The sequence below is a fragment of the Microtus pennsylvanicus genome, chromosome 19 (genome assembly GCF_037038515.1).
Source record: "Microtus pennsylvanicus isolate mMicPen1 chromosome 19, mMicPen1.hap1, whole genome shotgun sequence".
NCBI lineage: Eukaryota > Metazoa > Chordata > Mammalia > Rodentia > Cricetidae > Microtus > Microtus pennsylvanicus.
The window spans coordinates 7,967,821-7,982,118 of NC_134597.1; positions in this window are offsets into that span (position 1 = coordinate 7,967,821).

Sequence of the window (14,298 nt, forward strand, 5' to 3'; positions counted from 1 at the left end):
TCTTATCTACATTTCTGTTTTCTACTCCATTGTTGATTTATTACTAAAGTGCTTGCTTTTATGTATTGGTTATTAAATTATTAATAAGAGAAAGAAATCTCTTCATGTTGTTTTCACATGACCTTGAGGTTCTGCAGGACATGCCAGGAAATCTGGAATAGTTCTGCACTGGTAGACAAACGTCTGGCCATTTTCTGTGTGACAAGCCTTTCTTCAACCATGAGGAAATGAGTTTGTAGACAGTCATCAGTGAGCTATATCTTGAAATTGTCAGACCAGGATAAGTTCTGCTGACCAAACTCAGATTCCTTTATATTCTGGTTGCTAGCCAGTTCTACCAGAGGAATAATAACAGAAATTTGTGTGTGTGTGTGTGTGTGTGTGTGTGTGTGTGTGTGTGTGTGTGTGTTTCAGAATGGCAGTTTTAAAATTCACTTATTTGCCTCCCCCCACACACATTCTTTTCCCGAATCTTCCAAATTAATTCTAAGGGCATTAATCTCTAGAGAGGTGATAATTCTACAAGTATAAGGATCAGTCTCTGAATTAACAGTTTGAAAAATATATTCATGAATGAGGAAGTTGGCACTGGATTCTCAGTAGACAAAAACATGTATTTTGTTAAGCTAAGATAATAAAAAAAAACTAGGTTGATTTTCCACAGCAAGTAATATACATCTGATCGTCTATCTGGTTTCTTCTCTTTCTAAATATAGAGAAGGCAAATTTAATTCAAAATGTGGTCTTTCTCTTAAGTTCTTGGCCCTTCTCATAATAGCTTTCTTGTCTTATAAAGGTTATTATTCCCCTTTATTAAGTATTAAGAAATTTTCTAAGGTCTTACTAGTTAAAATGGAAAGACTAAGACCTAATCTCCCACTTTGAAAAAGATGACACCACATAGTTACAACCTATTAAATTCACCTAATCACACTTGTCAAGTGCCAACACTTTGGCACTGGAGCGTTTGAGTCAGACAATTGCAAAATGCAGTAAGGACCATAAACTCACATAAGCAATTCAGACACACTGCTAGAGCTCACATTCACATGCTTCATGCTTTAAAATGTGCGTTCTCTGTGCCTGGATTTACTTCAAAAAACAAAACTGGGTGTTTTGTTAAATATCTGGACTGGATAAAAATATCCAAGAGCAAATACCCCCCAACGGGAATTATCTCTCCGGCGCTTTCCCCAAAACACATTGAAAACCGATAATGTTCACTTTTTGAACCACAAAACCAGCAAATGCATTTTAAATGACAATTTTGAACTCAAAATTTCATTTCATGTATAAGAAGCATCACCACCTTTGGCAAATCACCGTTTCGTCTGTAAAACATGCCGCCTGCTCATAATGTCATGCATCTCACTCACAATAATTCTCTCTTATTAACTGTACAATTTATTTTCCTCTCAGGCTAGGAGGTACGTGCAAGAGTAGCACACTCTGGCTGGAGCTGATAAGCCGGCCCGTAGCAGCAGCACTGCTGGCCTGATGAGATTTGTTAGAAGACGATATTCCATTGGCTCAGGAAACTATGCTGTATATCAAACCTATCAAAAATAATATCTACAAACAATGCCTTGATGCTTTTGCCAATTCTCACAGAAAGCTCTCTGCTGTTCTGAAAAATATAGCTTCATTTTTCCCCCTTTCTGATCTAGTGAAGACATACAAACTACATTTTTTTCTAAGGGATCCTAGCTTTTGTTTACATTTTTTCAGTAAGTATGGTCGCTTAAAAGGATATTTTAAAGCCTTGGTTTTAAAACAGATAGTGCTATAGTTTAAGAAGAAAACAGATCACCCATCCTTAGGGAAAAGACAGTTTATTTCACATCAAAATAAAGCAGCATAGGAAACGGCCAAGAGTTAAACAAACCTCTATCCACAAACTGAAATTCTCACCTAAAGGATACGAATAATTTTAAATAAAACTCTTAAGAATTCAAGTGTCCTGTCTCCTAAAAAGTTTGTACTTTCTTCTGCTTAGAATAACTATTATTTTATCTATGCTCAATTGTTTATTTCAAAAGCACATAGAGCCGTTTTCACCTGGTCTATTTCTGAGATTATTTTCTACAAACAAGAAGACGTCAAGAAAAGTACTACAGACAAACCACTGTGGAGAATATAAGTAGATGACACCGTGGGCAGAGTTCTTGGATATATATACTGTCTGACTTAAGAAAGGATGAACAAAAGGATGATATTACAGGTAGCATTTTGCAGTTTGCTGTGATATATCATCTGTTTCTCACCTTAACTGTCACTGCCCCTTGCTTGCATTTACTGAGTACTCAGGGGACTTCATATTTCACCTCTGACATCACATCCTCCTGTAACATGCACAAGACTTCTTGTTATTCTGTTGAGAGAGATGGCTTCTGCTATCAAAACCTACCCAAATATTCAGAACAGTATATTCTTCCAGAACTTTACCATGTGTATATGTGTGTAAGTGCACGTGTGTGTGATTGATCTGCTGTATAGTACAAAACAGGCTAATTTACTTTTACCTCCTTTTTTAAAGAAACAATAAGGGACATTGTCTTAATTTGATTATCCATTTCTGTGATAAAACACTGGTCAAATTCAACTTCAGAGAGGAATGGAATTTTTTTTTTTGCTTATATATCCTGATTACAGTCCAAAATCAACAGAATTCAGGGAAGAAGCTCAGTGTAAGAGGAGTGGGAGGAGGTGGAGGGAAATGGGAGGCAGGGAGAAGGCAGAAATTTTTTTCAATAAAAAAATTAAAAAGAATCTAGAGGCAATAACTGAGGGAGAGAAATGGAGGGATGATGTTTAGTGGCTGAGTCCTCTGGCTTGCCCAGCTTCCTTTTTTATACAATCTAATCCTGTCTAGGCCCATCTACACAGGAATGCCAGCAGCCACCGTGGACTGGGCTCTCCGACATTAATCAGCAGTCAAGAAATTTCCACACAGGTCAACCCGAGAAAAGCAATTCCTCAACTAACAATCCCTTTTCCCAAGCTTTTTAAGATTGACAACCAACATTATCCGATCCATTAACATTAAGACACTAAATGACCTACCTAAAATCAAATGCAAGAAGATTCTTATGTGTCATATGAATGGCCTTAAACTCACATATCTGCCTGTCTCTGTCTCTAGTGGAAATAAAGGTATAAGCCACCATGCGTGACTTATCTGTTCTCTTATATAGAATAAAAATTATACTGAATATAAAGAAAATAGAAAATCAAACAGAAAATATATTTAAGTTGTTCAAAAACATACATTCCCCAAATGAGAGGAATTAGAATTTGAAGCCAATTATAACTTTAGAGCTTAGGATTCTCCAGCTAAAACTGAAATATAAGGAATGAAAAACCAAACGGAAGGGGCTGGAGAGATGGCTCAGTGGTTAAGAGCATTGCCTGCTCTTCCAAAGGTCCTGAATTCAATTCCCAGCAACCATATGGTGGCTCACAACCATCTGTAATGAGGTCTGGTGCCCTCTTCTGGCCTGCAGGCATACATGCAGACAGAATATTGTGTACATAATAAATAAAAATATTTTAAAAAAAGAAAGAAAAAAATAAACAGAAAAACAGACTCAAGGGAGCTCCTAGATCCATTGAATGTGTTGATAATGATGAGGTATGTCTTCATAATAATCCTAGTTAGAGATGCTTTTTTTACATTTTTGTTTTAGAGAATGTGAGCTTTCTAGTAGCGTCATCACTTTTTGTTCAAATATTTCATATCTAAAAGTTTCATATCTATGAGATCTATGTGATAAGTATTGAATATATCATATTTCTTTGTATTTTTAGGGAAAATATATGAAAGTTAGACAAAACAATCAATTTACACAAAGCACAGGACATTTGAGATGCATAGAAAGAATTATTCTACCATGCTTCTGTTCAAGGTAAGCTTGGCACTCATTTAACCAGAACCCTGAAAGCTCCTGTTTCCCCAGAGACCCTCCCAACCACAGCCAAGAAGCTACTTTTCCAGGATAAAATAGGAGCTCTTCTATTTTTTCTAGTCAGGTAACCAACCCCTAGCCAGGAAGGCCATGTCCCCATTTCCCCTGTTGCCTTCTCTCCTGCTAGCGTTGAACTTGATCACCACTGGTCTTCCACTTCCGACAATAGCTTGAAAGCCTTCTTTTATTGTCTCTTTATTTCTTGACCGTAGGTTTATTCTTCTTGACACATCCTCCAGATGTATGTGACTTTTATATGTTTCCATAATTTTCCTCTTTTATCATTCATTGCTTTTGAAACCTAGATTTTGTTGACACACTGGGAAGCTGAAATGCTTACATTGTTGGAATGTGTGTACTATTGTCAAATTACATTTCAGATCTTTCTTTTCCTCAACTGTCTTAAGTTATCTTTTCTCAAGAGTCTTGTGGTTTACACATAGATAGCAAATCTATTGTAACTGACAATCTGTATCAGAAGAGAAATGATGTATCAGTCAACGATTGGGAAAAGTGGAGATAGAGAGAATCCAGCCTCTGCAAAGGCACACATGGACCAGATCCTAAAAACAGATTTGTCATTTTATATTTTTCTTTTTAAAGAAATTTTGTTATAATTTATATAATTGATAAGTAAACAAATTAAGCATAGCTTTACTCTAATTAGAACCACCTGCAAAATCAGGAAAATAGTACTTAGCAAAGGAAGTTTGCCCCTTCATGCTTCTGTGAATCTGTCCCCATACCATCCCCAGAGCATGAAGCAAAGCTTTTCAAGAAGGCAGCTTCCAAATACAGTTGATTAAATGACCTATTGCCAGTCTCTTGGGGACAGTGCCTTCCTTAATGCTCCAGTGGCTTCATGAAAGGAAATGTTCCCATTGTCATAAGAGAGCAGATTTTGATTCCCAATAACACAACCAACAGATGTCTCCAAGATCCTAAGGCAACTAGAGTGATGGCAGTTTGTGGAATTTTCCAATCCCTTATGGTGCTTTGAAAATATCTATGCAACCACCTGTGTTCTTACTATTTGCCCATGCAATTAAAGCTGGCTTATAATGGAGCCAAATTAAACAATAAAAGGTTCTGAGGAGTCAGAAGCTTGTCCTGTGAGTTCCATCCTTCATAATGATAAAGAGATGAATTTTAAATGTGAGAATATAATATATTCGGTCTCTGAGACTGTGTATCCTGTGTCACAAATTAATTTGCCTTGTGTGATGCTTCTACTGGGCAATGAAAAAAATCATAAAGATCCTAAAATTATCTGCTCCCTTTTTTATATAAAATTGCTTTTAAAAATTAGCAATTTAAGAGTAAAACATCAAAAAAGAACTCTGATGTGTACCAGGCTTTCTATTTCATTCTACAGCTACACCATTCTATCAGTAAAACATGTACATGAGATTCATTTATATTCCAGGAAAGAGGATATTTGTGGGAAATATAACTCTAAACTATACTTTTCTTCCTCCATAGCAAAGCTTTCTACTTTAATTTTCAAAATAGGCCTAAATGTAAGCATCATTTTGCCAACATGAGTATGTAGAAGGATTACTGTTCAAGTACCAAAAAGAGTGTGCTACCTTCTTCATTCATTCCTATGTTAATTTTGGCCTTTTCTATAAAAGGCTCTCCTGAACAATTGCACCAACTGTGGGCAATGCTATAATGTAACTTTTAGGTCACAGGAAACTCAGCCAAGGTTACCACAGTCATTTCATTCTACAGAATTTGGACTTGGTTCCTTCATAAATACAGAAAGCCTGGGCAAAGAAAAATGATAGTCTTTTAAAACAAAAAATAATGACAAGGAAAAGCAGCCAGGATCTAGTTTCCTGGTATCAAAAATAGCAACCGGCATGCCTTTACCTAGTGCTTCAATAAAACATAATGCTTTAAGTATAGGTACCTTCACTAAAGAACTGGAGATGCATAAAACTGTGTCTTGAACACTCTTCTTTCTTCTGGCTTGGTCTCAATAAGAATAACCCACGCAGTAACTTCTGAGCTCTTGAACAGCTCCAAGTTATTCTCGTAGGACTTCAAGCCAATAACGATTCTAAAAGAAGCTTGACCTTTCGTCTTCCTATCCCTTTTCTCCTTTTGAAGAGCCAAGTTTTGTTTGTTTGCTTATTAACCTATCAATTACGAGAACCACACCTTTGTTTTTCCGCTTTGATTTGTCACAGCTAACATTCTGCTGCACCTTGGACAGCTGCTGCTGTCTGTGTTCTCCCCACCCTCTCTCCCTCCTTTTCCGTGCCACATGAATTTGTCGTCAACTCTCATCTAAACTTGAAGTCATCCCTTGATATTTTTCCAATGTTTTCTCAATCTGATGAAATACATTTTACAAAGTGTTATGGTTCTCTTCAAAAACCTTCAATTGTATTCCACTGCATACAAAGAAAAACATTTGATGCTAGTGTCTGATCCATGCAAGCATAGAACTATGACTGCTAAATTAAAAAGCCAAAATAATTAACTTGAGTTTTCAACTCTCCAAAAATTTAACTGTTAGATATTTAGCAACATTATGAAGTAAAGCCAATCATTCAGTAACTTGGGGGTGAGGCATGACGGCTGTCTTACAAGCAAATCAAAATGTTCTCTTAGGTTCAAACATGTCAGAGGAAGTTTCTGGACTTTATTGTAGTTGACGTAGACAATATCAAGCTATTGTCACAAAATAAATTTCTCCAAGTAAAAATCATGCTGAAAGTGCTCTATACTCTCTGGGGATACTCTTGATTTTCAAATGAAAAGACCTGATACCAAAGCCAACCCAAACTGCTTACTAAGAAATCTATACTAGTTCCTGACAGTAAGAAATGTTTTTACCCTCAAACTGGAATGAAGAAAATCAACATGACATTCCTATTCTCCATTCTAAATCCTAAATATAATAACTATTTATGAAACATTATCCATGTTGATTTGATCCACTATGACATTTATTGAGTGCCTTGTATATGCCCACACTCTTCTAGGCACAGGAATACATCAGAAAACAAATAAGCAAAATCCTCATCGGGTCAATATCCCACTTCAGAGGAAACAGAATAAATTAACAATAATATATGTGAGGTTGTACTTATTGTTATGGTGGAAAATAAATTAGGTCAAGGCAGTAGAGAGAATAAATGGGATGGTTGTTTATAATCACCTGGGGTAGGCTTATTTGAGCTGTAATCTGATAGGAGTACAGAAAGAACTGGCATTCTGTCTATTACCACAACCACATCAACTTCTTCTACAGTTCTGGAACCGAGAAGACTGAAATTGCCTATATTTACACTCTTGGCTACATTCACTCTTCCAGTTTAAGAAGGTAGTTGGTGTTCTTTAGCTCCTGACAGCACCACAGCCATCTCTGCCTTCCTGTTCTCACAAACTTCATCCTGGATCTTTCTATATCATCTATTCTCATAGGAATACCAGTCAGAGGAGTTAGAGCCCCCTCCAAACCCGGGATAATTTTATCTTGAGATCCATAAGGTGACTGAAATGACTTTTCTTAGAAACAAGGTCACATTTCAGGGGTCTACTTTGATGTAGTTGTTGGAACAACACCACTAAACCAATAAGAGGTATGTGTGAAAATACAGGCAACAAGTATTCCAGGCAGGTCAAACAGCAGCTCAATGACCAAAAAGTACCAAAGTGCTTCGACTAAATAGGAAATGGCAAAGTAGATTACTAGAAAACAATAACTTGGGAGAGGCATAAATGATGATCTTAGATAGACAGCTAGGAGCCATAGCATATTCAGTCTCAGGGACTGCCAAGGCACTTTGGAAGACTTGAACAGAGAGAGCTTAAGTTTGGAAAAGTTTGCTCTGGCGTTAGGGTATATATTTGGATAAAACAAATGGAATAAAAGAAAAACTTCTTAGCTGTTGTCCAATTCTTATCGTATCTTATCCTCTAATAGTTTGCCTGTCATTTAACCACCCAGGACAGGGACTGCATTTCCTGCTTAAAAGATCACACTACTAAAGTCTACATAATTGTATTATATATTTTAGTACTAAGTTTATAGAAAATGTAAGTCTTTAGTCCTGTATTTGACTTTTTATGTGTATTATAATAACCTAATTTTACATGTGTTACAAAATTTTAACTATATAAAATTACAGATGTTTAAAACAAAATCTAAAATAAAAATATAAGGATGGAGCTGAAAACATACAACAAAAAGTAGTCCTCCACCTAAGCAAATAGAGTTTGGTGGTATTTAGAGACCTAGATATTCTTATTAAAAGACAGAGTTTGTCAAGTTGGATGTAAATGCAAGAAAGAGGATTCTCTGTCTTTAAATATCTTAGATTGGAAATAAACAGATGGGGAAAGATAGACACGCAAATAGAAAGCATTAGGAGATCCAAGTCCCACAGTATTATCAGATAAAACAGGTTTTAAGAATATTGCTAGAGATAAAGGTGGCCAATTTATAATGGAAAAGGGACGCTTTCATCAGTTAATTTTGTACTTAGGCCTTTGCCTCTCAAGGAAGTTAATTTCTAGTGACAGTCTGACAAAAGCTCAATGAAGCTTGGAGCAATCCAGTTCTTCTAAACTCTACACAGATTGTCCTTCCTTAGCTCCCCTTTTCCTCTTAGACACATGTCCATTCAGCCCTGAACAAATACTACCCACTTCATCATGCCTTAATATCCTTTGCTCCATCTAAGTTTGTGCTGAATTTCCCAGTCGGATGGAAATCAAGTCTCCTTCATCAGTTCTCTTTCGGGGTGCTCTTGTTAATGCCTTGCAACACAGGGCAATCTGTTTTGTATCTTGTTATTTTGTGAGATGACTAATAAAATATTTCTTCAATTTCACTGTAAAGATCTTAACATTCTGCAAATATCAGGATCACTACAAGTTTCTGTGTAATTCATTCCTTGCTTTCATTGAACTGCATAAATGTATACTTAACAAGAGAAACAGAACACCCATATGTCTATACAAATTGATATTGTGCCATGATTCCTGAGAGAGTTATACACTATCAGAATATGGAATTCCTTTCTTAGAGAGAGGAAGAAATTCTTCTATAACTGTGCTCCTTCTATTAGATTTCTTTCAGCTACAAAATGCTAGCAGACTGCTTTGTAAAAAGAAACACCTCAAAAGATAAACGTGGCAAGCTTCCTTCTGCTCTACCCAACAAAAGAATTGCTAAAAGATAGATGTGCTCCCTGGGCAGAAGGTGAAAATGTATCTCTAAATTCTTATTGCGAATCCTACCAAATAGTAACAAACAATTTGTAGAATAAAAACCATCAAAGAACAGTTATCAGAATAGAATACTGTTGGATGCTACCCTCAAACTAGAAAGCATCCGGAGGACGAATGAACTTTCACTTCTGTTTACTACAATTTCAAAGTGAATTGTGCTATACGAAAGGCATCAGATAAGCAGCTTTCTTTAATGTATTACTGCTTTCAAATCAATGCTGTGTCCAACTGTTTTATAGACTAGTGCACGCATACATATAGATGTGAGCTGTGCCCATATGCAAGCATCCCTCATCTCTCTTTAAAACAAACACTGGTGCTCAGATTATGTAGACAAGTATTCTCACTTAACTCTATATTGTATATTTTCTGTCTGAAAAACCTAAAAATTTCGAGATCTATTGGTATGCTAAAAGTTTGCCAAATTTCCCTCATGATTATATCAGCCATGGTATTTCTAGTCTTATTTCAGAAGATGAACAATTTCAAATAGCAATCTATCTTGTTTGAGTTATGAAAAGACAACTAGAATTAAAACTGTGAAATCTTGGAGACTAAGAAAAAGGGGTTTGCCCTTTAAGATTCTGTGCTTCATTGCCAAATTGATAGTTCAGAACAGAAAAGTTTGTGCTGGAGCAGATTATGTGACTTAGCCACTCAAAATCCATTCATTTTGGTCATTTTCCTCATCAACTTAACCAGTCCCGAAGCAGTCCACATTGATTTGGGTCAAACGCATAAATAAACTAGGTTCCAATCTATTTATTTCATCAATATAGCCAAAAGGAGTATGAACGGAAAATTAAGAAAAATAAAATATAGTCTTGGTCTCATTCCTCTTTATTTTCCCCTGTAGGGAAGATACTAGGAGTTCACTTTGTAAAGAAAAAGAACAGCAGAGAGCCATTATTTGTTGCATGGTTTTCTCCAAGAAAGCTAGTAATAGAGGTACAAACACACAAGGTTACTATTCTTTCCCTCGCCAAGTCAAGGATCATTCCTTTAGTCCCCATCCAAACTCCCTTATTAACCAATGATCACTCAGCCCACCACCAAAACATTCAGCAGGAAATAAAAAAGTATATTTACGGAGCAGATGGGAGTAACTGTAGAAGGCTGTATGTTACAATTGTAAAAGCTGGCTGATTTCTCCCTTAAAATTTTGAAATTTTCTAGGTCTGGGTTACTTCACTCAACATGTTTTCTAGATCCATCCATTTGCCTGCAAACTTCAAGATGTCTTTATTTTTCCTGCTGTGATATATAATATTTACTCACTCATAAGTGACTTTTAGACATAATGCAAAGAAAACCTAGCCTACAATTCACAACCCCAGAGAACCTAGACATCAAAGAGGACCCTAAGAGAGACATACATGGATATAATCTCACATGAGAAGTAGAAAAAGACAAGATCTCCTGAGTAAAAAGGATGTGAGGAGGAAAGGAGAGTAATGAAGAAAAATATATAGCTCATTAAAAACAAAAAAAAATGGAATTTTTTATACAGTTCATTTGTTTTTTTAACTCAGGATTCTCTTTATGTCTCTCTCTCTCTCCCTCTCTCTCTCTCTCTCTCTCTCTCTCTCTCTCTCTCTCTCTCTCTCTCTCTCTCTCTCTTCTCCCTCCATCTCTCTCATAGTTCACTTACTCAGAGAGTAAATATGAACATATTTTCTATTCCTAAGTTCTGACCAATACTATTCAGTCTTCCACTACCATGTTCTCATTCACTCTAAAAATGCAAACATCTCCTAATAAATCTTTTCTTAGTGTTGATCACACCTTGTTGAGGAAGACTACAGAGAACATTGGTGAGTTTGGTCCTTGCTGTTCTCAATGGAAGTATGGGCACTCCTTGAGCTTCTTTTTCTTTCTGCAGTCCTGTCACGTGAGGACAGCTTCACTGGCCCTGCTCACTTTCTGTGCTCCTGCCTTAGCACACTGTGTGCCCAAATTCAGCATACATTCAATTGCAGAACTGAGATTTTAATTTTATTTATGTAAGAAGACAATGAGGAATTTACATTTCATGAAGAGAAGGAATTGACTCAGGATCCCAGTAAACCCTGTTCCATTTACTCTTCCCAATCAGATATTCAGAATCTTCCAGATGATACGCCCTACTCAGAAAAACAAGATATTACAAATATTCCCTATCAACTAAGTCCTACATGTCAGCTAATCCCTAAGAGGTATTTCCATGTCCCTAAATGTCTTCAATTTATATTTATATAAATTTTTATTTGTATCAGTATATGATATAGATTGATTGATACAGCTGAATACGCACATTTCTTTTCATTTGAACCTTGTCCACTAAATCGATGACCCATTTTGTTGCTAACTATGTCATTTACTGAAGTAAATGTACCAATGACCAGCAATTTGCAGTTTAGAAAAAGAGTGTCACAACTGGATTCATGACTGCACAGAACAATCCATGCCCGGTTCCGCTTTGCTACTCAGCCTCAGACTGGCTTCAAAGCAGAAGTCTAATGTGGACACCAAACTTGAAATCCCTCGCTTCCCTCATACATATGGCAAGTTCAACTGTTCCATTTACTCTTCTAAGTACATCAGTTTCCCCGGTCACTCCCTTTTCTCTATATGAGACCCAAACACAACTGCCCAGCTCACTTTTTGAGCTTATAGGTGCAGAATTATGAGGAATAAAAATTGAACAAGTAAACTAAGTAGGAATATAGTAGTCTACATAAGCAAGTTTTCCCTGTTTTCTCAATCTATTAAAGTTGAATATATAATATAGATAGCCAAGGTGTTGTCTCCGTAAATACTATATACAAGTGGGGTTTTTAGTTATTGTAACATTTCTTTTATTTGTTGCTCTGTCAATCATTAAAACAGGCAGTCAAATCAAGTTATCCTTTAAAAACAGGCACTCGCTATATAAACAAACAGGAGGGGAGAGTGATGATCCTTGCCAAAGCCGAGTTTTAATTGATGATGGCTGTAGTACTAATGAGGCTGCCTCCTGTGGTTGTGGCTCCTGTTCCAAAGTACCCCTCAAAGGGATGGCCAAGGAGGCATACAGAAATGACCTACTCTGCTGCCAGAATCTCCATGTGGCAACATCAGTAAAAGAGAGTCGCCTGAACCTCCTGTCTTTAAGTCTACATTGTGAGCTGATGCCACACTTAAGTAATAACAGTCAATGGAATAACTAAGGAGAAAGCAATTCTAGTTCTATGATAGTTCTCTTAGTGTAAAGCCAATGTGTGCTATTAGGAAAGACTGATAACAAGTAAATATTTTATTCAAGGCTAAAGATAAATAGTCAATGATAAATTAATAGCTATAAGCTAAAACATGTCATTATTTGGGTTTTATGTACAAGTAAGATATTTTAAAGATGTTCTCATCTCTACAAAACAAGTGACCAAACTAAAAGTTTTGAACATGAACAGAAAAGGAGAAAATAAAAGTAATTAATTACAAATAAAATCAAATATCCAGTCATGAAATGATCTTTTACATTCTCAAATAACCATAGTAACACTTTAAACACATATTTTATTTAAAAATAATAGTAGAATTGATTTTTATGGCTTGACACTTTGTCACAGCACTCCCTGTAACTTATAGTTGTCACCCCAATTTTTAAATAAGGAAATTTAGATGGAAAAAGTCAGCTTCCCAAGGTCACAGAGTGACAGCTGAGATCAGCCCTAAACTTGCTCTTCTAACCACTAAATAAATTTACTGCCTTGGTTTTTTTTTCCTTATTTTTCATGATTAAATAAGGCTCGTCCAATCACTTCATGTCTACTTAGGAGTAGAAGGTCAAACATTTAAAGGCAATCTTCTTCCACATTGCCAAATTAAATCTACATATATCAGCACATATTTCAATGCCGTGCTATTTTACAGCGCCTTATCTCACAATTCCCCACACTCCAGGATCCATCATAAAAGAAATGTCCATCCTTCCTCAAAATGTGTCCTGAACCATACTGTAGCTCCTCAGCCACTTCTCTCTTCTCAGTGGATGCCATCCTCTTTCGGGATGGCTGCATTCTTCTCCTAATTTGTCTCTCTCCCATTTGTATATCCCTAAAACTCTTTAACTATATATTCTGCATATTAAAGAAAGATTTTTTTTCATTATACATTGAATCAGAACATATTTCTTCTATGCTTAAAGACCTTCATGCTGCTCTTGGAGTAAAATTAGAAGAGTTTAAAGTGGCTGCTACCTTCGGCCTTCCTTCACACTGCCTTCCAGCTTGCTCCCTGGGCTTAGCTGCTTCTGCTTTTTGCTGTTCCTCAGGAAATTCTGTCCCTCCTCAAAGGCTTTGCTGTTGCTCTTCTTGGGAGTAGTTTGTCTCTCTAGTCCTCTGCATGTATCGTTGGTTCCAGATCATTACTGGACCTCAGTTCAAAGTCACTATGCCCAAAAACTTTCACATATCTATCAGGCATAACCATAAATCTATTTGAACATAACAAAAATGTAGACTTCTATAATGTATTCTAAAAGTTTTGCATTTAGTCTAATAGCGTGGCTTCTAAGTAATTCAAAGTTAAGAGAGCAGGACAATGTTTATAGCATCCCAATTCATTCTTGGTCTGCTACTTGCTTCTATTTTCTTAACTAAGAGACGACAACACCACAAATTCCATTTTGCTTCTGTGTCACTTGGCAAACAACGTTTTAGAACTTCAGGTGAAACAGTATATGTTTTCTCAACAAATTACAATCAACATGAAAATGTTGGCTGATATGTTGGACCTGTGTATACATCTTTGGTAACCTGGATCAGCAAGTTTTTCTTTTGCCTAGTGGACACATTTTTAGGGAAATTTATTGACTGTCTCACAATTTGGAAGGTTACAATACTTCTATTATATAAATAATGTCACTTAGGAAATATGATAAATCATGAAAATATTGTGAGAAAAGAACCCAGGAAAAGCATACAGCATACTGGTCAAAGTGACACTCGACTACCATGGTTCAATAATCTCTGCCCAATGACTTTCCCGCCATCATAGACTTTCCTGAGGTTTACTCTAAAGTGGCATTAATTAGATTCCTATGTGCAAAGCAATATAAGTGATT